The sequence below is a fragment of the Trachemys scripta genome, chromosome 10, assembly GCF_013100865.1.
Source record: "Trachemys scripta elegans isolate TJP31775 chromosome 10, CAS_Tse_1.0, whole genome shotgun sequence".
Taxonomy (NCBI): Eukaryota; Metazoa; Chordata; order Testudines; family Emydidae; genus Trachemys; species Trachemys scripta.
The window spans coordinates 11,461,953-11,488,026 of record NC_048307.1 but is presented as its reverse complement, the minus strand read 5'-3'; the positions used below and the strand labels follow the sequence as shown (position 1 = coordinate 11,488,026).

The following is a 26,074-nucleotide window of genomic DNA, read 5'->3' as shown; positions in this document are numbered from 1 at the left end:
CTGGTGAAAGATGTTGGATTTATAGCCCGTTCCGAGAGAAAGGGGTTAAAACCAGCTCTGGGAAAGGGCTGCCCCAAGGAGCCAATAAGGGGAAGGCAGATAGCAGCCAATCTGGGCCCAGTAGGGCTGGTATAAAGAGGGCTGTGAGCTAGGAGGCAGGCAGTCTCACTCCAGCCTTGGGGTGGGAAGGACCGGGCCTGCCTGGGAGTATAGGGTACTTTCAACAGAGCAGTGCTGGAGAAGGGGCAGGCTGAGCTGGGGTGCTCAGGCCTGGCGACCTCCCAGGCTGAGGCCTGACAGGAAGGCCTAAGGAGGTACTGGGGCTGCAGGGAAAAGCAGCAGGTCCAACCCCCTAGCCAGTGGTGATTGGCCATTCCAGACTGCAGTTTGCCCCTGAGTAAAGGAGCTAAATGAAGACTGGCCGTGGGTCACTGAAGTGAAGTGAGGTAGTGAGTCACTGAAATGGCTCAGGAGAGTGCGGTTCCCTGGGTGAGGGGCAGCACCCCAAGGTAAGGGGTACGGTGGTCTGGGAGGGATGTGGGGCCTATACGTGGTGGAGATAAAGGGACTGCAGAGGTGTAGGTAACAGAGGGCGAGACACCAGCCCATAGAGGGCACTCCAGGGCTGAGAGAGCTAATTCCTGGATGACCAGCAGGAGACACCGAGCCGGTGAGTCGGCGATCTGCTACAAGCCTTCAAGATGAAACGCCTTTAATTATATGTAAAACAAATACAAAACTGACTGCAGCTGAGCTATTTCCCCCTACCACCTTGATAACATGCCTCTGAGTCTAATCCGAAAGGATCTGCTTCTAGAGATGTGCAGCTGGTCAGTCTCTGGGCCTATTCTGTCCTTGGCCTCTTTAACAGGGCTGCCAAATAGGGTACCAATTGTAGTTCAAACACCATGAAAGTAGCCAGACAGGGAGCAGAGGTAATCATTCATTATCCTGTAATGAATGAAACTCCCTATAAGAAAAAAATTACAAATGCATGAAATACAGCATGAACATATCTAATTATCCGAGGGGTAGCCGTGTTAGTCTGAATCTGTAAAAAGCAACAGAGGGTCCTGTGGCACCTTTAGTCTTCTGTTAGGTGCCACAGGACCCTCTATATCTAACTATGTTACACTGTAGAGAGCCCCCAATAATACACGCACAGGATCTATTGTGACATATAGGACCGTTATTATTTATTTGTATTAATATGGTGAATAGAGGCTACAATCAAAATCAGTGCCTTGTTACAAGAAAAAGTCCTTGCCCCAAAGAGCTTGCAATCTACAGACACATGAAAGACAAGGGTAGGTGCAGAAACAGAGGCACAGAGAAAGGAAGCGACTTGCCCATAGTCACACAGCAGGTCACTGGCAAAGCTGGGAATAGATCGAGGTCTCCTAAACCCTAATCCAGTTTTCTATTTACTGGACCATATTGCCTCTCATGGCAATGCATGTACTGAAGACTATTCACAGATATTTTTGCAGCCTTCAGGCAGAGAAGTTCAAAAGCTCCTGCCTTTGTGAGGCAGAAATTGAGAGTGACGGGCTGTGTCACAGAAACCTCACTGGGACTGTCACCTGATGTGCTGAGACTACCTCTGAGCCCATTTTCCCTGCCAGCTTGGGATTTCAGTACCTTGCCTGGTTGTGCCATACACGCTAGCCCACTACAAATACAGACCCGGGTCTGAACCACGTCCCCCAAAAGCTGCAGGCTTAACTGAAAACACCTAAAGAAGTGCTCCTGTCTCCAACACCCAGATACCCAATTCCCAATGGGATCCAAACCCCAAATAAATCCACATTACACTGTATAAATCTTATACCGGGTAAACTCATAAATTGTTCACCCTCTAGAACACTGATAGAGAGATATGTACAGCTGTTTGGGCCACCAGGTATTAATACCTGCTCTGGGTTAATTAATAAGTAAAAAGTGATTTTATTAAATATAAAAAGTTGAATTTAAGTGGTTCCAAGTAATAACAGACAAAACAAAGTAAATTAACAAGCAAAATAAAACAAAAACATGCAAGTCTAAGCCTAATACAGTAAGAAACTAAATGCTGGTAAATCTCACACTCAGAGATGTTCCAATAAGCTTCTTTTACAGATTAGACTTCCCCCTAGTCTGGGTCCTACAATCACTCACACCCCTGTAGTTACTGTCCTTTGATCCAGTTTCTTTCGGCATCTCTTTGGGGGAGAGAGGCTCTCTCTTGAGCCAGCTGAAGACAAAATGGAGGGGGTTCCAGGGGCTTATATAGTCACTCTCTTGTGGGTGGAAACCCCTCTCTTCTCCTGCGTAAAATCCCCTCAACAAGATGGAGTTTTGCAGTCACCTGGGCAAATCACATGTCTATGAATGATTCAGCTTTTTGCAGGCAGGCGCCATTGTTTACATGTTAGTTTGAATGTTCCCAGGAAAGCTTAGATGTGGATTGGCGATTCCCAAGATCCGTTGTTAGCTAAGTACTCCCAATTACTTGAATAACCCCTTCACACTATGTTGACCAAAACTGCCTTATGTGCTTCCTACAGCAAATACTTTAAATACAAGCATAGAGCCAACACTCATAACTTCAGATATAAAAATGATACATGCATATGAATAGGATGAATACATTCAGTAGAACATAACCTTTGCAAAGATATGTTACATGGCATATCTAGCATAAAACATATTCCAGTTATGTCATATTTACACTCATCGACATATTTCTATAAAGCATTATGGGGTGCAACGTCACATGGAGACTAAACAGAAGTATGTTCAGGAACTCCTGTAGAGAAACCCTGATGGGAAGATGCTGTAGAGTCCTGGGAAGTGAAGGTGGCTTGGGTTCTCCAAGGAGACAGTGGCATGGTGAATATTTTGGGGCTGATGAACTCTCGATGCAAAGCAGTCTTACACAGTTTTCCTGGCAGAGGCTCTCTCAAAGAAACCCTAAGCTGGCGCAGTGACAGAGGAACTGGGTTCCCCTAGGAGAAAGCTGTAAGCCAATCTTGGTTCAGAGTTGGCATCTCTTCTGAGTTAAAGATACCCCTATGCAGTTTTGTGGAAATGGTGAACCCATCCCAGTGAAGGAGCTTTGCTAAGATCCTATGATTCTTCGGTGATGATGGGTCTTTATGAGAGAAAACGCTAGAGGAAACTGGTATTGTAGAATTAGTTCAGAGAAATCACATACAATACTTTGTTGTCACTTCTTTCCGCCTCTTCTGTTTCATGACACCATGCTAGCCTCCAATCAGCCTCCCCATGGCTAGCACGGAGCTTGAAGGATAGTCTCAAAGGAGGAAAGCAAAACACATTTAAACAGTCTAAACAACCCAATACGAACTAAATTTTTTCATACAAACTAATTCAGGCAGATATTCAGTAAACCCTCCAGAATCTCTATAATGACATCTTTACACCACGATATAGACTTTACGAGCACCATATCCAAAAGAAGTGAACGACAAGCAGTTCATGACAATGAAATGAAAAACATTAAGCTACAAAAGCTAATCGCACTGAAATACAAGCAAACAAAAAATTACAGTCTCAGAGTTCAGCATAAAATGTGTAGGTCAATTCCCCAAACAAAGAAACAAACATTGCAATTAGGCAGAGCCCACGTCTGCCTCAGCCCTGAGCTCAGTGGAAGCGCCAAGAAAGTTACAGGTTCTAGCTCTGCAGACCCTATAAGGATGTCATGTTATTAAAGGAACAGGCACTCAGACGAGATGAATGTGGTTTTAACATAAACCTGGGTTCTGGTGTAGGGAAATGAAACATACTCATTAAACACTACAGGAGATGCCAGCCCTGTGCAGACATAAAGAGCAAGCACAAACAAGAGAGAAGCAAAATTGAAATTACCACAAGAATGCTGAAATGTCAGGAGACCGTTTGTAAATTCACCGACACCTGGGAGCGATTTTTCCCCACAAATATTTAATCAGGTAGAATTCTATCACCAGGTTAGAGTCAGAAAAGAGCCACATATGCTGGAATAGCCTTTGCAACATACACACAGATGGAATGAACACAGTGGATAGGCAGTAAATAAACTTTCCAACATCTCTAATGGACTCAGGTCTACATGAAGAGGGTTTTAACCATCAGACAAGGACTATTTCACCATCCTGAGTTAGAAACTAAAACATGATTAAGGGTTACACTCTACTGTACATAAAGAACAGGAATACTTGTGGCACCTTAGAGACTAACAAATTTATTTCAGCATAAGCTTTCGTGGGCTACAGCTCACATCTTCGGATGCATAGAATGGAACACGCAGACAGAAGATATTTATACATACTGAGAACATGAAAAGGTGGAAGTACGCATACCAACTGTAAGAGGCCAATCAATTGAGATGAGCTATCAGCAGCAGAAGAAAAAAAAAAACAACCTTTGAAGTGATAATCGAGATGACCCATAGAAGGTGTGAGGAGAACTTAACATGGGGAAAAAGATTCAAGTAGTGTAAGGACCCAACCATCCCCAGTCTCTGTTAGTCCCTAAGGTGCCACAAGTACTCCTGTTCTTTTTGCGGATACAGACTAACATGGCTGTTACTTTGAAACTCTACTCTACATTTACACCCAGTGGTTCTCAACCCATGGCCCAATTAGCACACAGCTGCAGCCCATGTGACATCCTCAGGGCCATACAGGTAGTATATATATTGTGTGGATGCGGCCCACATAACACACAGAAAGTTGCATGTGAGGCCCACAATGGTAAATAGGTTGATAACCACTGGTTACACCTACTACTAGTTCTGGTCTGTGACAGTCTGTCTTGGACTAAGGAAAAGTCAAACAGAACAAAGACAAAGAGTGCTGAAAAGCAATCCATGAACAGATTGAAATGCCCAGGTGTGAGGGCACTTCACTAAGGCTAGTGTGACGCTGACTGAGATAGGAGTCTGATGTTGAAGGCTGTTAACTCAAGAGAATTCTAAATCTAAATGGTACTTGGAGGAGCATATTAGGAAAGTCAATTACGTTTACCACAAACCCTGCCAAACATTTTAACGAGTGTGTGTTTCACAGGATACTTTCCACTAGCCCTGTATTTCCAAAATAAGGAATTTGTCCCCAACACAGAGTAATAGAGGAGAACAAATTATAGATGCTTAGCATATTTACAACCCGCTTTTTACTTAGAATTCGCACTGTAACTCTCCCCTACTACACTGTGTACATATACTGTTCCCCACTTCTTTCTTCAGTTTCAAACTTGAGGCGAATATTAAGCTCCTGCAAACTGGCTAGGAGGAGAGCTGTCCAAGATGCAAAATATGATACCTACATACCTTCCAAAACTAAGACGCAGGGCAGAGTGCAGTCACTGAAGCAAAGAACAACATGCAAAGTTCCCGACTCACAAGAAATAATGACATACATGCACAGTTCTGATAGAAACAAAAAGACATAAGAGGAACTAAGTGCTTGTCTGTAAGACAAGTTACTGTGCAGAACACTAGGCTGTGAATCTATAGTGCACCAGCTTGCCATGCAGTAACTGCACTCTGCTACCTTCACTGTGCTGTAGCAGTATCCACACGGGGCACCACTGTATGTCAAGCGGAGCACTGTAGATTCACACCCTGGCTTGCTGCGCAGTAACTTGCTGGATAGACAAGTCCTCCATCCCTGTCACGTACTTGAGCATAGTACCTGTGAAAAGTCCACCCATGGGAATATCTCTAAAACTTTGATTTATTGACATACAATTTCCTTAATGAGAAATGAGCACTGGTGAAGAGTTCTATACTGAGAACTCAGGAAAATGAAGTCCTCTATTTCTCCAGAGAACAAATACAACAGGGATAATATTAGGTCAAGCGTCTCCTCTCTGCCCCACCTGACCATGACACTGAGCGACTAACTGTCTGAGATTCGAACCAGTGACCTAGAGTTAAGACCTCGTGTTCCATTACCAAATTCTTAAGCCTTGGTAAAATTAAACAGTGGGGAAACAAATCTGTTCTTAAAAAAAGAAGCATCCATGTGTCTTGCTGCTCAAACAAGTGAAATTAATTTACTTGAAGGCTTAATCTGTTGTTTGGGCAGCATACAACATGTCATCATGGCAATGTATCAATTAGGGGAACTGTGTAATGGGAAGCCACAAGAATGGGCGTTATGGTGTGGTGTTATTTAACATCTTGGCTGAAATTTGGAGCAGGGGATCCACAAAGCACATTAACATAATACACAGATGCGAAGTTTGGCAGGTTTGCAAAAAAACCTTTTGAAGAGGTCAAAGAAAGGATCAAGAGAAATTAAAAACATGGACAGAAAATAACAATAGATTTAACTTAAAAAAAACATACATATGGGTGGAACAGACCTCTCAAACTGTTATGCCAACAGAAACCTAGAGGCAAAAGTGGACAGCAAGTTAAATACGAATTGCAGTGTGATATGGCAGGCCAATATGATTTTGGGCTGTAATCACAGAAGCAACATATCACAAAATAGGCTCTCTACTGCGTTTGTTTCTGGGCAGCTCAGTGCCAAGAAGGGAAGAGGAACTATCGGGAATTCAGAGAACAGCAACCAAACATGATTAGGTGGCTGGAGGAAACCATTTATGAAAAATGCCAAACTATACATTTTAACTCTTTTTACTCAGAGGCATAAGTCTTGGGAGGAATATGGGAGTGTACAAAATGCATAATTGCCATGAGAAAACATTAAAGTGTCTTAATATCAAGGATGGAGAGGAATTATTTAGAGTGCTAGAAAGGAGTAGAATTAGATATCATTCATGATCATATTACAGTGGCAACTACAGCCATTGCTCAAATAAAAATGTAATAGAGATATATTTAATGTATTGTTAACTGTCATTTAATATGACCCAGCAGCTCGAAATAAGAAGGTGGCCCCAACCAGCATTCCACAAGCCAACAGAAAGTGATCTGCTTATCATAATTTGAGAACCTTTGCAAATATACAATATAGGTATATCAGGAAGACATTATCACCCAACTCTCTCTTCCACATGCACTGGGGGTTAGCCAAGCACTGAATGTACTAATCTAGTAGTGTTCCGCTGGGACTGTTCTACCAGGCTGTGAAGTAGCTGATCTGTATGTTTTATCACAAGAGCCTGAAATGTTAGCCCTACCCCCTAGCCCTTTCATTAGTCCAAATCAAATATTGAACCTAGCTCAGCTGTTACAGGAAAGATGCTTGCAACATCATTCACTGCCATATTCCTACTAGGCCACAGGAAAATGCAAACGCAGCAGCAGCGGCATGACACACACACATTTTTTAATTATAAAGGAGAAATGAGGCTCTGAACTTACCCAACATCTCACTTAATCAGAGCATTTCAGAAAAGCTGGAAGCCACTGCAACAGCTTAAGGAAGCAGCTGGAGAGAGACCTTGAATGGCACATAGCAGCCTGTTGCACCCCTTGAATCAGGCACATGGAGGGTATTTACAGGGCCCCCTCAGAAGGAGTTGAGGGGAATGCTATTGTACTGGTTCCTGTAGCTTGCCTTTCAGGTACTGAACAGTTGGGTTGCTCAATTCATACAGTTTCAGCCCTGCACCCAAGACCAATTTATGCCACATGGTCTCATGCCACTTAAGACTCTTTGCAATTTATCATGCCCACTTTCCACCTTATTAATGGAAATGTACATCCCCTTCACAAGATGCACTCTCAGATTCGCCATTCAGGCCAGAAGAATAAAACATACAGCAGAAGCTGGAGCAAAGTCTGCCATTGTAATCTCAGAGCTTTTTCCTGTAAAAAAGCGACATCCCCACATTTAAGTGACTTGTCTCTTCTATCCAGGTTTTTATGCTGTACTCATCATCACTCTAGTGTTTGGAGGATCTCTCTCAGTAGCAAGGACATGCACACTGAATTTTCAGACAAAAATGGAAATGCTTCATCTTTCAGCTCCCAAGAAATTTCCATTACTTAACGTACATGTTCAATTCCCATGGGCCACATTACTCGAGCTTTAAGGAATGTGAAGGTACTGGGTTAAAGAATTGGATCGGCAAGTAAGTTGCCAACCAACAATTTGGCCACTAATCACACAGTGTGGTCCAGGCAATCAAAATCAGTTAAGCAGAGTATGCCAGAAAAACATCTTGCTCAGCATTTAACAAATCATTTTAAAAAGCCTTGAGGTGAGGGGGTATGAGGGGGAAATCATCTGTCAATTTAAAATGTTCATCCAATGGGACAACACTGCCTAATGTAACCCAGTTCCTAGTACTATTACATCCTCTTCCTAGGAGGTATGATAAATTGTAAGCTGACCATATTCTGGATATGCTATCCAGTCTTTGAAGCAATAATATAAATGGTTTGTGAGCATGGGAACCAATTCAAATACCAGGGAGACATTTCTGAATTGTTCCGTTTACTTCCCTGTGCTCTTTGAGTTAATGGCTCTTCTCAAATACCTTCCAAAACAGCAATTGTAGCTACATCAGCCATATTTCAAACCTTCACGAGTAAACACAAACATGGGGAAAATACCAGACAGGAGTGAATCAAAAAGGTCAAGACCACTGCTCTCTGCATATCTGCTCCTTGTGTCTGTCAAACAGCCACTAATGCTAGCTCTGGAGTAGGAAGTGTTTGGTCAGAACTACAGAGCTTTGAGGATTAATGACTCAAGCCCCAAACAATCTGTTAATTACAAGGCAGGTGGTTAAACTGGCCACATCAATGGCCCCAATCTCTCCTCTGGAGCATGAATGTGAGCCAGCTGCCCTATGTTATGAACAAGCTGCTCAAGTGACAGAGACACTTGCAGGGTAAATTAAGCTCCTCAACCTCTAGTGAACAAACTTTCGCAACAACCACAAAGCCCCCTCCATTCTATGAGCAATTAGCAAATTTAAGTACTCCCTTTGTGAACCCACAGTAATTTACTCCTCAGTATCTCACATTCAGGAGCACGTAGGTACAAACACACTAGTAGCAGCGGCCAAAGAGAGACACAATTAAAAATTATGTGTGTTACACGCAGGTCATAAATCAAAACAACTTTGACTTGGAGGCATAACACTTTCAAGGCTTGTGTCTTTATTAGGAAATATGAAGAAACTCCATACAGTCATAATATAAATGTTTGTCCTTGATGATGAATGGAGATATGCAGAATCTCACTACCATGGAGAAAAAGGAGGAGTCATAGCACTATCAGAGTAATATACAAATGCACATACATGGCTGATTATTCCTGGCTTGTGCCAACTTTCCTAGTCAGAATTCCAGACCAAGGTCCCCAGGGAAGACAAGCGACCTCTTGGTGGTGCTGGGGTTTCAGTGACATAAGCTGTAGTTTGCAGCATTTACTGAAAAGGACACCTAGGAGACACTGATGCAGCGCATTTTTTGTACAGCGTCTTCTCCCGGGATTCCTGTGGAGCCCTAGACATACCTTAGAGCTCCTCTCTCCTAACAGAAGGGCTGTGAGGATGGTGGTGAATTTCCCATGAACTAACCCGGGGAAGCCAAGCCTAGAGGGGTTATGACATAGCTGCAAACTGTAACATTTTTTGCAATGTGACAAAAGCCTAAGTTGACCGTAGCAGTATTTTAAAGAAACGCTGCATGCACATTGAAGAAATCCGTTGAGGTGATTGGCCAATTTACTTAGGAGGCCCCAAATTCCCACCATATAACGTGGCCTTGTGTGCTTCTTTGGCAAATTACCTTAAAAACGCTATTTTAAAATCATGTTTCAAATACAAGAAACACAGGAAACCTAAATAAGGCTCAGTTTTTTGGGGTCTGATATCACAAACCACTTCATTGTTACTCTGGTGTTTGCCGTGAGCTAATCAAAAACCTATGTATAACTTTGCATATTTATCTGTGTAATATACACAAAAGAAATATAGGGCCAGAGCCTCTGACTGGGCTAAATTCCCACGAGTTTGTGGCTGGAGCACACTGTGCTCTTTGTCTGCTTTAACTTGCGACACCGACCTCTACCCCATGATTTGGTGGGGAGAGAGGGAGCAGAAAGACATTGTTACACCACCTCTTCCCTTCCCCACTACTCCCCAGGTGAGCCAAGCAGAATTCTGCACATCCGAGCATCTAGGCCAAATACAGGATGACACTAAAAAGGTGGCTGGGTTATAAAACACATGCATGCATGCACTCAACTGATCATGAGGCATTGTGGTCATGAAACTGCTATTTGACTATTTTGTAATGTAAGAATCTGAAGATGTATATATTCACTGAGTTTATATTTTATCTAGAATGCTTGAACAGTATCATGAGATTGTACTGAAGAAAGGGTTAAAATCACATAAAATGTCCTTGGTGCCCTCCTGCATGTTGATTTTTTGTAAGATTCTGTTCAGTGAGAAAAAACAGGAGGAAAACTTTGATTTTGAGACAGCTGTGAACAGCTCATTCGTGTGGGCGGCAGGGATTGTGACAGAAGTAACTCAGCCAGTCACAGTTAGACTTCAGTTTATTTGCATACTGCAATCCTATGTATTAAAATATTGTGAAAGCTGAAATGAAAAGAAATTTTCACTAGTGAAACATGCCAACTTACGACATCGCAGCCAAGAGATGCAACTTTCAACAGCTAAAAATTCCCTTTGCCTGCTTAGTCCTTTGAAGTTATATAGCCCATTTATACCATGCTATACAACATCTTCTCATCAATCCTTTAGCCCAGTATTGGTGCAGATTATCAGAGATTTGGAGCTGTTTCATTAACTCCACAGTGTCCTCCAAATTTACACAGGATTTAATGGTCTAGGGCAATTTTAAATGTTACTTTGAAGCCTTCCATTGGCGACTGCTAATCTTCCATGCAGCAGCATTATTGGGGAAACTGAAAGTGAAGGAGTTCAATATCGGAGACTGTTAAATCATTTCCATACTGCTTTAATGATTCAAGTCATTTTACTGCTCTCAGAAAGTTCTGGTTATTAAATCGAGAGCACACACACGACATATGTGGGAAATAACATCTACAAATAAATTCTAATAGTCCCCAAAGTGTCAAACACAAAAATGTACCCATTGTAATTTCACAGCAGTTGGGGAGAGGACGGAGGTGAGGGGGAATCAACCTCTCTGTAATAATCATACAGAAGTATGGAGGAAAATTCCCTACTAACTTTCAAACACAAGTTTATACACTGCTGCTGTAGAAGCGAAGCTCATTCTGATTTATAGGAATGTCGTAACGAGCAAAACAGAGATCATGTTCTTATTGTTGTGACTTACCACATGTGGAGAGTTGTAATTAAAATAGGTTTCACAGATAATTGCTTATATGGGTTTTAATGTAGTTTGGTCTCAACCACCCTCTCCAGTCCCTTGAGAAACTGAAGCAACTTAAACCAAAGGAAATTCAAACCTGTGTAAAAAAGTCACCCCAAGGGCTGCCATGGCATCAGTACTCCCTGTGCCTCCAATGGCAACTCAACCACATAAGGGAGGAATGACATTGTTTTGTACAGAGTAATAAAGTCTATTTCCCTCATATAAGCAAGAGCTGCTGGATGTTACAGAGAAATAACTTCCTACTGGACATGATGCATAGTAGTAAAATGCCACCCCCAAGTGTGAGACATATAGGCAGCTGGTTAACTCCCTAGGCGTTAGATGCACGAATAAAGAAAAGGAACTCCGATGTTAACACACAAAAAATTATATTTGAAACTGGAAAATTGCTGGAGTCACCCTTATAATTACTGAAGACACAGGGAAAACATCTGCGAGCTACAGGCTCCTGTCAAAGTCGCTATCAAGATTTACTGGACAGAGAGATAATGGCCAAATCTTTCCCTTGCTCTCAAGTTTCAAGGACAGACCAATCTTTCTTGCTCTGTTTTGTTTTAAGTGACAGATTCACTAGCTGGTGATGTCAAGAATTGCAGATAGCAAGTTTACTATAATGTTACAGGTCATCCTAAGTTCTCAGTGCTACTGCTGTGTGAAGGAGTTCATCCAGAATCGGGAGGGACCATTTAATAGACCCACATGTTCATATGACACAGTGGAATATAATGACTTCAAACAGGAGATTTTTTTTTTTTTTTTTTTTTTGGACTACCCATGAAAGTACTTAACCTTGGCCCAAAATCAGCTGCATGGCTCTGTAACAGTCAGGAGATCTAGTTTTTATTCCCAGCTCTGCCAAACAATTGTTGTGAAGCCTTCGGCAATTTATTTAATTTCTCTGAAACTCAGTCTCTCCATCTGTAAAAAGAGAACATCTACTCTGTAACGTGATTTGGGATTTTTGGATGAAAGGAGATATCCAAGTGCAAGATATTACTGCAACTGACACAAAATGCATCCGGCACAACCCAGATGGCTCAGTCAGTAAAAACATCAAACACTTTATTTTAGGTCCATGCATGAAGTCCCCACTGTGTTCAGATGAAGCACTTTCTTGCCCTCTCTCCTACTCTTTGTATCCCAAAGGCCAAGTCCACCTCCACCTCTGACATAAAATATAAAGCTCAAGATGACAACTGGATGGGGGTGGGTGGAGGATTTATTCAGAGATGCTAAGAAACACAGCACTAGGAGGCAACAAGAGGAGATGGTAGAGGGTAGAATGATCACTAAAACATATTCAGGAAGCTTTCTCTGGAGATCAGGCCCCACTGGCGTTAGCCTGGAGCAGTTTTCAGTGCAAGGTACATTGGTGCAGCTCTGATGGACAGAGGGGCTTAGGGGTTCTTGTGTTTGCAAAAAGTGCCTGATTTACAAGAACAGCTCAGAACCACAGAAAGCATCTACTGATTTTGCATTCTGAAGTGCAGTGAAATTTTGAGAAGCGAGGGAGAAACCCAACAACAGAGAAACTCATTTCCTTCTGTTTTTCCTTGATGGTTTCCTTCCAGATGTTGGAAGGGAGGAGGAGTATGGAGACCAGAGGATTAGCAAAGATCTACTGGGGATATTATACTGCTTCCGTAGGTCTGTTGTCTTCCATTTGAATCAAACGGTGCTGCAACCCCTGGAGAAGGAACGCTGCCAAACAAAATGTGAGTTTGCAGCTGCTTCCTCAACACCGAAGGGCAGTCTGACTGATGAAACTTTGCCAAGTCTACTGCTGGTAGAGTTATGCAGTAGACTGGGACAGCAACTCACGGTCACACATGAGTGAATTCCCAATGGTGGTGGACTCCAAGGGAGTCATTCCACATCACTGGAACACCACAGAAGAAACTCCACAGCTAATGCACTCCTCCTGGGCACAGAAACATTCCCATATCAAAACAGCTGCTAAATGAGCAATCTTAGCAGGCAGTAGGTACATTGAGGGGGTCCCCTTCTCTATTACTGCTCGTCTAGCTAAGTTTTTAACAAACTTCAAGTATGACAAAACTATCAATCTTCTCAAGCCAGAACCAAAATAGGCTTGTGTCTCTGCCAAGGGATGCTATAATACGTTAGGCAAGTCCCAGCTCACGGTGCTCTAAGCAGCAAAAACAGAGAGAGAGAAACAAATCATTTAAATCAAAATATTAAAGAGAAAGTTGCCTAGCTCTACACTGTGCTGTGATCAAATCTCAAAAATTAAACTGAAGAGAGCCTGGTCATTATTCGGACGGGAATCCTCATTTGATCACCTAGGTATGTACCGCAGGACATGGTATTTGGTGATGCAATAACTAAGATTCTTCTCTCATTGTGTGCTAAACCATCCCAGTCTTAGGAGGCACTGTGCTGCTAGAGCACTATCTTTTGGACGAACAATAAAAGAGGGGCCCTGGCAATTTGTGGTTACAGATATCCCTCGGGATTTATTGCAATAGTGAGGGTGTTTGTGATGTCCTGGACAAATTCTAGCTTAGGTAATTTCATTCTACCTCCCTAAGATTAGCGACAGCATGACTCCAGGTCTGAAGTCTGCATCCTTATCAACACTGGCATTTTCATCCGTATACAGAATGGAAAAAATACTAACAATAGCAGATACCATATGATGGCCACCTTTTCTGCCATTCTGGGATCTTATCTGAATCTCCTTCCTACTGGGTAGGCACTTGCTCCTCCCCATTCCTGGAGATACGTTCTCCCTCTGTGCCAGTCAGATCCAACTAGGCTAGATGGCTGGAGGAAACTAAAATAAGTTTATTTGTTGACGTCTTTATTTGCAAGTTACCTGGCAAAACTTTTCCCCCGGTGTTCATTTACTCATTCAAAAAACAGTGGAATCACATATCTATCTAAAATTTCCTTTCCAACTTCAACCCCTTAAGGTAGCTGTGCTATATCTGATCCACAAGAGTTAATCACCTCTCAGAAGTTGCTAGGAAACAGTGTCCTGTCCTCAGGACATGATTAGCCAATGACAGTTTTTATGATGAGGTAAAGCTTGTAACTATAACCCTTGCTCGTTCTAAGGTGTAGACAGAACTAGTTTAGGACTGGTCTCTCCAGCTGAAAGAATATTTCAGATCTCTAGCCTAGTTGTGTGGTTGAATTTGCTTAATAAAGCAAACATTCTACTTCAGATATAGCCATTATTAGTAGTAGCAGAAGTAGATTCTTCTCCTATTCTTGTCTTGAAAAAGTGGATAGTGTTGTGAAACATAAAACAACTGCCACCAGCAGGTGAAATGACCCAGTTTGTAAGCCAATTTAAATTTCTAAGCTCTTGAGTTTCTTTTAGGATGAAATCCAATTTATAAAATAGCAGGCAAGAGAGGAGATGGAGATACAAAAGATGAGGAAAGGACAAGAATATTTTCCTAAAACCCCAAAGCACTCTTTACACAGGGATCAGATTCCAATCTAATTTGCATTACCAGGGTGATATCTCCAACAATACAAGGCTTGGTAGCCAGCAGTTTGCCACCAATGGAAGAGATGATAAAAGTGGTAGTATGCTTGGTACAGTTGATCAGCCCTGACAGCTGTTCTAACTTCAACTGACCTACCGGAATGTAAAATTGAGAACAAAATCATACCAATGCATGGGGCAGAAGGGTCAAAATAATAGGATAGTTCTCCACTCTTGTCGTGTTCCTTGCTTTTTATTTCTCTCTCTACACACACTGTGATGTTGATGGAAGTTTAACAGACATAGGTTTTCTATTTTAGATTTGAAACTACTTCAGTTGCTGGATGACTTAGCAGCTAATCAGATAGAGAGTCTTACACTTTGTCACTGAGTCAAATCCAGCCTAGGTCAGCACTGACCAAACGTCATTACCAACTCATGGCTCTTCAGTGGTCAATGTGAAAAGATTTGACACTTTCAGTCCACTTTTTAGTGGCCAAATATTCACATCATCACAAAAGCCAACTCTGCGACTGCCGCCTCCTACTTGACCATCTTGCAAAGTTGCCAAGGGCTGAATAAAATAGAAAAACAAATGTGGGTGTATTAACAATAAGGAAGCTAGCACTACCGCTTGTCATTTTATACCGTTCTGTGGATAGAAAGAAAACTCTGGTGAATCCAGCATCTTTCATGAGCCCAACAGTTCATTTAAAACAATATTTGATTTCCAAATAAGCATAAAGCAGAAAACAAGCATACTCTTTACCAGTAATACTCTACATCTGAGAAAATGATAATGAAGCACCTGTTCTCTGGACACACATCTCCCCCAAATGATAGATTAGACCTTTCTTAATGATAAAGAATAATACTAGTGCTTACATTTTCAAAGCACTACATAAACTAATTGCTCCTCACAGCAGCCCTGTGAGGCACTTGCGATAATTATCATCAACCGCACGCAATGAAAGGGGAAAACAAGGCAGTGAGAAAGTCAGTTTAAGGCCAGAAAAGACCACTAGGGCATCTCTTCTGACCTACTGTATATCACAGGCCACCCGCACCACCCAGCACCTGCACCCGAAATTAGACCGAAGTATCACAGCCCATAGGAGATTAGACTATTCTCTGCCACATGAATGGAACAGGAGGGGCCGAGGTGCACCTCTAGCTTTTATAGTGAAAGCTCTAAACCATCTGCATTAATGCCGAGACTTAACTCAGAAACTCCTGGATACCACTGGCATAGTCATTCAAGTATTGTGCTGGAAGAATTCATGCAGCCATCTTGACAGGCCTTTGTGGGTGGGTATTAATCCAAACAAAGAGTAGAAATAAAACTTTGTGACTTACATGCCACCCACACTGTTAGACCAGTGAATACTCAACTCATGATCTATTAGCTTTGCTATTGATTTAACAGGCAGGAATTTTTTTTTTTTAAATATGTAGGAAAATTTCCAACAATGAATACACATAAGTTTATAATGTGGAAATAGCTTAATTTTTAAATACCTCTAGGATGTTTAATGTTATCATGGTACTGTACACAGGCACCGACTTTCTTCTTTCCAGGTAGCTGCTCCACCCCAAGGCCCCCCCCCCACTCTGCCTCTTTCCCCAAGCCCCCCCTCTCCCCGACTCTGCCTCTTCCTGCCCCCCATACCCTAGCTTCTCCTGCCCGCCACCGAACAGCTGATCGGCAGGTGGCTGGTAGGTGCTGAGCACCCACTATTTTTTTTCCCCGTGAGTGCTCTAGCCCCAGAGCCCCCCCAGAGTCAGCACCTATGGTTCTGAACATATTTGTAATTGCAACTATGAGTAAAATTATCTCACCTATGACATGTGGGGAAAGTGAAGACTGTGGAGTTCTCAGAATTGTCTACCAAACTAGTGATATGCATTAACCGCCACAATCCATCATTTATTTATTCTCCTTAATCTTAAATGTGTACAACCTCCGATGCCATGAACAGAAAAAAAAATAAGCCATCCTTTTTAAAATTCTAGCGGCTGGCCATTTGTAATACACATTCCAAGATTGCCAACCATAATGAATTCACCTGACAGTTTAATTTCCTTTGTAAAAAATAGTGGGTGAGCTTAATGCTAAGGAAAATAGTTGGATGGATGGTTCTGGAGACCAAAGTCCTGTTTTTATCCACAAAATAGCTTTAGCATGAGAAACAAAAGTACAAGCTTCTCCATGCTGCCCCACCAGTGTCTCTCACTTTTCATCTGGAGCAATTACCTCTATGGAGAACGAACAGTGGTATTTAGTCTTAGATGCAGTCCAATCAATCCTTGGCCTTTCTGCTGGGACTGCTAATATAGGTCTGCAGTACAGATTGGGGTGATGATGTTTTTGTGATATGAACACTTGTACTCTCTGAAGTGGGCTGAACAACTCATTTCAAAGCAGCAATCAAATAGCCATCAGATAGTAACAACTTACAATCACTATTGACCCTAGTTAGATTTAATTGGCAATGTAATGGTAAAAAAGGTTCTATTGTCTGTCCAATTACCAATCCTCTGAGCCATCCAGACTCTGAATTTTGACAAATCTGTTCCATGTCCTGCAAACTGATTTGACAAAGGGGGAAAGGATAAGAATTCACCACTACATGGCAATTTTCATCATTAGGACAAGACACAAAGTATTGCAGTGTTATTTCTTGTCCAGGGCAGTTTTCTGAAATTGACAATTACATCATACTTGACAAGCTTCTGTCAACTGGTGGCTAGGAGCTACAATGGATGTAACTACACAGCAGGCACTTCATACCCAATGCAAACTAAAAGCAAATAGTTCTTGCGTTAGTTCCATGTTGTAATGTTTACAGGAAGGAGGGAAGGGTATTTGAACATATATTTTGCTAATCTTCAGTTTTTTGTTTAAATTGTCTCTCTTTATAAAAAGGCAGCTAAATAGCTGCGAAGTTTTACTCTGTCTGAATGGCAAGGTGCCTCATTCACACTCCTGACATCAGGAAAGAACCACTTCACTTGACTGTTAGCTTGACAGATGCCCAAACTGCTCATCATGCACTTTCTAATTGCAGAAGAGGTCATCTTGGAAGCATGTATAATGTACAGTCATCTGGCTGGAGGTGTGCCATGAAGCAGCTCTCAGAATGTTGAAGCCCATGAAAGTACAGATTAGTGAAATTCTCCCTCCTGAATGATCTTTTCTCCACTCATGATAAGTCAGGAAGAGAGTTTGATTCAAAGTGTTAGTAGCATTCAACTCCCTAACAACAGAAACTAGTATCAGTACCAAATACAATAATATAATGTGTATTTAAAATCAAGAGGCTGATGCTGAGCTGTAAAAATCAGATACCAGGAACTTTAGCTTTGTCTAGACTGAAAAGCAGGGCCCTTGTTATCGCAAAAAAGGGGATATGCCACTTGTGTGTCATAAGGTCATGCCTGCACTGTGAAGATAAATGCCATTTGTCGGTACCGTTAAGAACACTTCTTCTGCCTTTTACAGAAAGGAATAAAAAGACTGCAGCATTTTTCCATGTATGCTTTGTTACTTTAAAGTCATAAAGGAAAATGTATACATTAGAATCCTAGAGATACTAATTTTCTAGACACACACAGTATACACAGATGCATACGCATATACACACACACACACACATATATATCTGTATATAGCAGTTAGGAAACTGTATTACCCTTACATTTGGCTACTGACAATACTAGCATGAAAAAATTCACCTTATGCATTCCAAAGGCCTTAACACTTGTGTCCCATCAGACACAACATCTGTATCACTAACTATATACTTTACATAGCAAAAGACACAAACACAAATTACATGCATGCATACATGTGTGCATATATGCGCACACATGCATATATATATAGTATATGCCTAAATTAATAGCCACAAATGATATAGATCTTTCACAGTGCACAAATATTGGGGCTGAAATTTCAACACACTTACTATTCTCATCCTGAAGTGAAAAGTCAACACTGGATGACGTAACACCTCCTACTAATGCCTCCTTCCATTTTCAACATCTCTAGGTCATAGAGAGACACTTTCAGTCTATAGCAGGTGTACAAATTAGGAAGCCCACTCAGAGAAATCTTTTAGTGAATGGAACCAGCAAAACAACCAGCAATTCAATAACATTGGGATACTTACAACCAGTGGTTTAAAAAAATATGGAACCAGTGATATCAGCCCATGTGGGTAATCCATTCTCTCCCCCTCTGGCTTTGTCTATGTCTACGTCCAAGGGAACATACAGTACAGGCGCTACACATGTAGCTACACGTCGCAATGAAAGATGGCTGCATCCACACCCACATGTTTCCATGAAAGGCTCTGGCATCAGGAAGGCAATGAGGAAAAGGCTCCTGCAGTGGGGAGCTGCAGAAGCCTTTCCCCACTGCCTCCCCCCACCAGAGCCTTTCCATATGGCAGGGAAAGGCTCTGGAAGAGGGGAGGCAGTGGGGAACTGTACTGCTAAAAATAGTAGTGTAGACATGGGAGGCACTGCTTGGGCATGTGGAGAGCCATATAGGTTATATACAAGGATCACATTGTCCACCATTGATGTATAGACATCTCTGCAGTAGAATGAAATAGCTATTTAGGAAGCGAAGAAAAGTGCTGCATACATTTAAAACTGCAGGTAAGAACACACAATATAAACTGGCCATCAATAAGTTTAGGCTTGAAGTTAGATGAAGGTTTTTATTCATCAGAGGAATGAAATTCTGAAACAGCCTTCCAAGGGGACGAGTGGGGACAAAAAACCTAGCTGGCTTCAAGACTGACCTTGATACGTTTATGGAGTGTAGTGTATGATGAGACTGCCTACAACAGCATGCAGCTCATCTGCAACTGCTGGTAGCAAACATCTCCAACGGCCAGTAATGGAACACTTAGATGGGGAGGGCTCTGAGTTACTACAGAGAATTCTTTCCCAGGTGCCTGGCTGCTGGGTTTTGCCCGCATGCTCAGGGTTTGATTGCTATATTTGCGGTTGGGAAGGAATTTTCCCCCTGGTTCAGATTGGCAGAGATCCTCCGGGTTTTTCACCTTCCTCTGCAGCATTGGACATGGGTCACTTGCAGGTTTAAACTAGTGTAAATGGTGGATTCTCTGCAAATTGAAGTCTCTAAACCATAATTTGAGGAATTCAGTAACTCAGCTAGAGGTTATGGGTCTATTACAGGAGTGGGTGGGCGAGGTTCCGTGGCCTGCAATGTGCAGGAGGTCAGACCAGATGATCACGATGGTCCTTTCTGGTCTTAAAGTCTATGAGTCCCCTAGACAGATTTGTCTATAACACTAGACTAAACAATTCTATGTGTCATGTGATTTTTAGTGACCCAGGATTACAATCTTCATCTCAGTATCAGAGGGGTAGCCGTGTTAGTCTGAATCTGTAAAAAGCAACAGAGGGTCCTGTGGCACCTTTTAAGACTAACAGAAGTATTGGGAGCATAAGCTTTCGTGGGTAAGAATCTCACTTCTTCAGATGCAATCTTCATCACAGTACCTCCTAATTCTCTTCTGAGGATTTCACTTAGTACTGAGAGATGTCAGCACCTATTCTGGGTGATCCTGAGAGGTCTCTATAACCCTGTCTAGCCTGTGGGCTCTGACAGGACAGCAGCACAAAATTGATATGGCTGCAGGCATTTGTATTTTTATTCATAGACATCATGAGTGACAGAACAAGAAGCAATGGTCTCAAGTTGCAGTGGGGGAGGTCTAGGTTGGATATTAGGAAACACTATTTCACTAGGAGGGTGGTGAAGCACTGGAATGCGTTACCTAGGGAGGTGGTGGAATCTCCTTCCTTGGAGGTTTTTAAGGCCCAGCTTGACAAAGCCCTGGCTGGGATGATTTAGTTGGGAATTGGTCCTGCTTTGAGCAGGGGGTTGGACTAGATGACCTCCTGAGGTCCCTTCCAACCCTGATATTCTATGATTCTATGAATGTATAGCTGCAGCCATATCAATTGTGAGCATCCTCAATTTGTATCAACGTACCTGTAAGAATTTCTCCCTTTACCCATATTTCGCATATAATGAATTCTCTTCACATTTAGATCTACTCATTCTGTCCACTGCCACAGTCACTGTACCTTTTCATAAATGAATTTTATACATAGTCACTATTCTAGTGTAACATGTCCTCCAACATATTGGCTTTCTTTAAAAATTAAAATTAATTGAAAGTTTAGTAACTTTTCCCAAGTACCTGCAGTTCCAAAAAAAAGCAGTCCTTTTTACGAAAGTGTAGTGGTTTGGCAAGGTGCAATGTTTGTGAATGGGAGTATTGGGGTATAGACAAGGGAATGCATAGTGGATAAAAATCAATGATTTAAAAAAAATAAATTGGTGTTTTTGTGCAGACTTGCACAGAGCTGAAATCTGAATCTACATCTGTCAAAGCTAAGCTCACTATAACTATTATACTCATTTAAATAAATTGAAAACATAAAGCAGCTCAATATGCCGAAAGAATGTCATGCACTGCATATTGGTTATTGTCATCACAGTTGGATTCATGACACATGTACCTTTCAGTATCACTGCTTGTTTTATTAAACAGCATAAATAAAATTCAAGAGAAAAAATTTATAGCTTAAACTATGAAGTGACTGCTGGTTTTCTCCAAAACTCAACACTTCCAGATTGTTTGCTGAAAAGCTTTTACCGGAATCAGGGCATGTTTGACATTAACACTGATTAAATCAACTGGATAAATTACAAAGCCTCTGAAAAAAGAACAGGAGTACTTGTGGCATCTTAGAGACTAACAAATTTATTAGAGCATAAGCTTTCGTGGGCTACAGCCCACTTCTTCGGATGCATATAGAATGGAACATATATTGAGATACAGAGAGCATGAACAGGTGGGAGTTGTCTTACCAACTCTGAGAGGCCAATTAAGTAAGAGAAAAAAAAACTTTTGAAGTCATAATCAAGATAGCCCAGTACAGAAAGTTTGATAAGAAGTGTGAGCATACTTACAAGGGGAGATAGATTCAATGTTTGTAATGGCTCAGCCATTCCCAGTCCTTATTCAATCCTAAATTGATTGTATCTAGTTTGCATATCAATTCCAGCTCAGCAGTCTCTCGTTGGAGTCTGTTTTTGAAGTTTTTCAGTTGTAAGATAGCCACCCGCAGGTCTGTCATTGAATTGCCAGACAGGTTAAAGTGTTCTCCCACTGGTTTTTGAGAATTATGATTCCTGATGTAAGATTTGTGTCCATTAATTCTTTTGCGGAAAGACTGTCCGGTTTGGCCAATGTACATGGCAGAGGGGCATTGCTGGCACATGATGGCATATATCACATTGGTAGATGTGCAGGTGAACGAGCCCCTGATGGTATGGCTGATGTGATTAGGTCCTATGATGATGTCACTCGAATAGATATGTGGACAGAGTTGGCATCGGGGTTTGTTACAAGGATAGGTTCCTGGGTTAGTGGTTTTGTTCAGTGATGTGTGGTTGCTGGTGAGTATTTGCTTTAGGTTGGGGGGTTGTCTGTAAGCGAGGACAGGTCTGTCTCCCAAGATCTGTGAGAGTAAAGGATCATCTTTCAGGATAGGTTGTAGATCTCTGATGATGCTCTGGAGAGGTTTTAGTTGGGGGCTGACGGTGACAGCTAGTGGTGTTCTGTTATTTTCTTTGTTGGGCCTGTCTTGTAGGAGGTGATTTCTGGGTACTCGTCTGGCTCTGTCAATCTGTTTTTTCACTTCAGCAGGTGGGTATTGTAGTTTTAAGAATGCTTGATAGAGATCTTGTAGGTGCTTGTCTCTGTCTGAGGGATTGGAGCAAATGCGGTTATATCTTAGAGCTTGGCTGTAGACAATGGATCGTGTGGTGTGTCCTGGATGGAAGCTGGAGGCATGTAGGTAACTGTAGCGGTCAGTAGGTTTCCGGTATAGGGTGGTATTTATGTGACCATCGCTTATTAGCACAGTAGTGTCCAGGAAATGGACCGCTTGTGTGGATTGATCTAGGCTGAGGTTGATGGTGGGATGGAAATTATTGAAATCATGGTGGAATTCCTCAAAGGCTTCTTTTCCATGGGTCCAGATGATGAAGATGTCATCAATGTAGCGCAAGAAGAGTAGGGGTGTTAGGGGACGAGAGCTAAGGAAGCGTTGTTCTAAGTCAGCCATAAAAATGTTGGCATACTGTGGGGCCATGCGGGTACCCATAGCAGTGCCGCTGACTTGAAGGTACATATTGTCCCCAAATGTGAAAGAACTGAATAGTTCCTTACAACGTACTGGGACCACTAGGTTTTCCAGATCTATATCTTCAGCTTAGTTAAGTTTTTGTTCATGGCATGGTGCCAACCTCTATAAGCTAACATTTCTGTTTTTCCTGCTTCCAGTCAGGCTATTTCAAATTCGAAAGAACTAGCCTCATGCCAAAGAAAAAAAAGAGAAATTTTTAATGATTTACCTGTAAGTATTCTTTCCCCAAGTACAAATTGCAATAAAGCCACACCCTGGTCCATGATCTCAACATGAAACCAGGCTAGCACTTCCAAACTAGAGATGTGCTGTCCACTGTAAAATGCTCCCTGCTGAAAGAGCACAAATTCCTGCTGCCCCAATTATGAGTTCCTTCTCAATGAGGGAGAAACAGAAAGCTGCAGTGTAAAGAGAACCCCAGTTCTGAGGGAAAGATAGACATGAGCATGGAAGAAACTGCAAATTATATCTCTGGAGAACAATTATTACATGTAGATAATTAGACATTATCCAAAACACACCAATTGCAATAGATCCCCACTCTTGGGCCCCAATTCAGCAAAACATCAAAGCATATTCTTAAGTGTTTTGTTGAACAGTTATGGACTTAAACATATAGTGAGGTGCTTTGCTGGATGAGGGCCTTCTAGCCCAACTAGGGGTTGCAGACTTCATAGCTTCTGTACACTGAGCAAATTGCACACACCAGGGGCTTGTTGCACTCCTCCATTCCCACCATAAACTCTGTGTATGCCCTCCCCTCAGACCCTCTACTTCAGGGACTCTCTGCCCTTCCCCCATGCCCTCTTTCATACCCAGGGCTTTGTGACCCCCCTTTCCCTGTCACCCCCCCCAACCATGACAGGGGTTGTGTGTTTCCTCCATTCCTCCATCCCCCCCATACCAGGGTCTTCCATTCTCCACCCCATGCCAGTGGCTCTATGCACACTCCCATTTCCCCCACACCATGGCAGGAGCTGTGTGGCCTCCATCCCACCTAATTCCCACCTTTTCTCCATGCCAGGGGCTCTGTGCGCTCCTCATTCACCCCCTTCCCCAATGCCTCCCATTCCTTCCTTTGCGCCATAGGAAGGCCCCCAAATCTCCTTTCTTGCCAGGAGATTTGTGTCCCCCCATTCCCCTCTCATCCCATACCAGGGTCCCCTATTCGCCCCGCTCCCCCAGTCAACAGGTTCTATGTGCCGTCCAATCCCTGTCCTGCCATATCAAGATTTCCTATGCTCCCTGCCATGCCAGCAGCTCTCTGTGCCCCTCATTCTGCCTATGGCAGGGGCTCTGAGTTCCCTCCTCCCCACCTTCCCCATACCATGGTCCTCCAATACCCCCCAAGCCTGAACATCCACACTACCATGTTTAGCCCCACAGCGGGAGCCCTGCAAGCCTAAATCAGCTGACTGGGCTCTGAGATTTGGTGTCATGGGTTTTTTATCACAGTGTAGACATACCCAATGTGCCTGAGATATGTAACAAGGTGGTTAACTAGCACTTTGCATGGGAATGCAAGGGTTTAAGAACGACACCATCCTGATGATAGATATTTTAACACTGCAGAGAGATGCAGGGATATTTTTGCTGAGTCACTCTGAGGTTAGATCAGGTGGGCCCAATTAGCTCCAATCTAGAAGTATTAGAAGCACTGAAGTTTCTCTCTGAGACAGACGGAACATGGAGTAGATACAGCGACGGCCTGCAGGGAGACCCTAGAAACAGCCAGGCTTGGGGGGGGAAGCTTAGCTTGAGGTTCGCTTCTTTATTATTTGAGGGTTTTTTAAAACTGACTTTTATTTAAATCCCTGTTTTTTATAGGGTACCTTTAAGGAATATACCCTGATATTAAACAAAAAAAATAGCCTTAAAATTTACAACTTTTTTCTGCTCCTTTGTAGATGTTCATAAGGATCTTTCAGAAACTGCATAACTATACAAAGTGCTGCCAAATGCAAAAAAGAAAAGAAGTAAACCACCAGGAATCTGTCTATAATGATCTTTAGGTGTTATGTGCAACTACAAATTTCAGGAAGAAGTGTGATTTTGAAGTCAACTGTCCCTTTAAAAGAATGAATTGTAGAAACAAATAAAGCATTAATAGGATGGAACCAAGCTGACTGCAAGGCCTTTTCTAATCTGGTCAGTTTATCTTCAATTATTATGGCTTCCCATTTCCACCCGTTCTTCCCTTCTGGGTTCTTTCCTTTTGTCCATTTTCCAGATTGGATTATTTCGGGTCCATTGAGCCCAGTATTCTAGTAATTTTCAGATGATATCCCAGATTCCTTAGGAGCTGTAGAACCTGAGACCTTTTATAACCCCAAAACAAAAAAACTACATTAAAATTGAGTTAAGTTTACAGGTTAAAAACATCTCAGGGAAATTCACAGTTAAAATTACAAAAAAGAAATCTAAACATACTACACTTAAAAGAATTCTAAACATGTTAAAGTATGGAAATGCCCAGCTAAGGCATCCAAACAAACCTACCTCTGCCTTACAGTCATGTGAAATGGCAATACTATTAGGATTAAGGCATTTTAGTGTTTTGCTACCAAAGAACTTAAAACTGATTTCTAAAACCATTTTTTTTCCCCCCCTCTCCCCCGTCCCTCACAATTCCTGATTTTATTACAGGGCAGAGCTAAGAGATTAAAAATAAATTATAACTAAATAAAAATAGGGATGTTGTAATTAATTGTTAAGGTATACTGCAGGGGTGAGCAAACTTTTTGGCTTGAAGGACACATCTGGGAATAGAAATTGTATGGAGGGCCATGAATGCTCACAAAATTGGGGTTGGGATGCCAGAGGGGATGAAGGCTCTGGTTGGGGGTGCGGGCTCTGGGGTGGGGCCAGAAATGAGGAGTTCCGGGGGCAGAAGGGGGCTCCAGGCTGGGGCAGGGGACTGGAGGGGAGGGGCTGAGGGCTCTGGCTGGGGGTGCAGGGTCTGGGGATGAGGAGTTTGGGGTATAGGAGGGTGCTCTGGGCTGGGTCCGAGGGGTTTGGAGGGCAGGAGGGGGATCAGGGAT

The 26,074-nt window shown here is 42.3% G+C and overlaps 1 protein-coding gene across 2 annotated transcripts in view; it reads right to left on the bottom strand.

The window, feature by feature from the left end:
- MAD1L1 (mitotic arrest deficient 1 like 1) overlaps positions 1–26,074 on the bottom strand; it is a 528,574-nt gene that overhangs the window by 245,200 nt on the left and 257,300 nt on the right. The gene's annotated exons all lie outside the window — the stretch shown is intronic.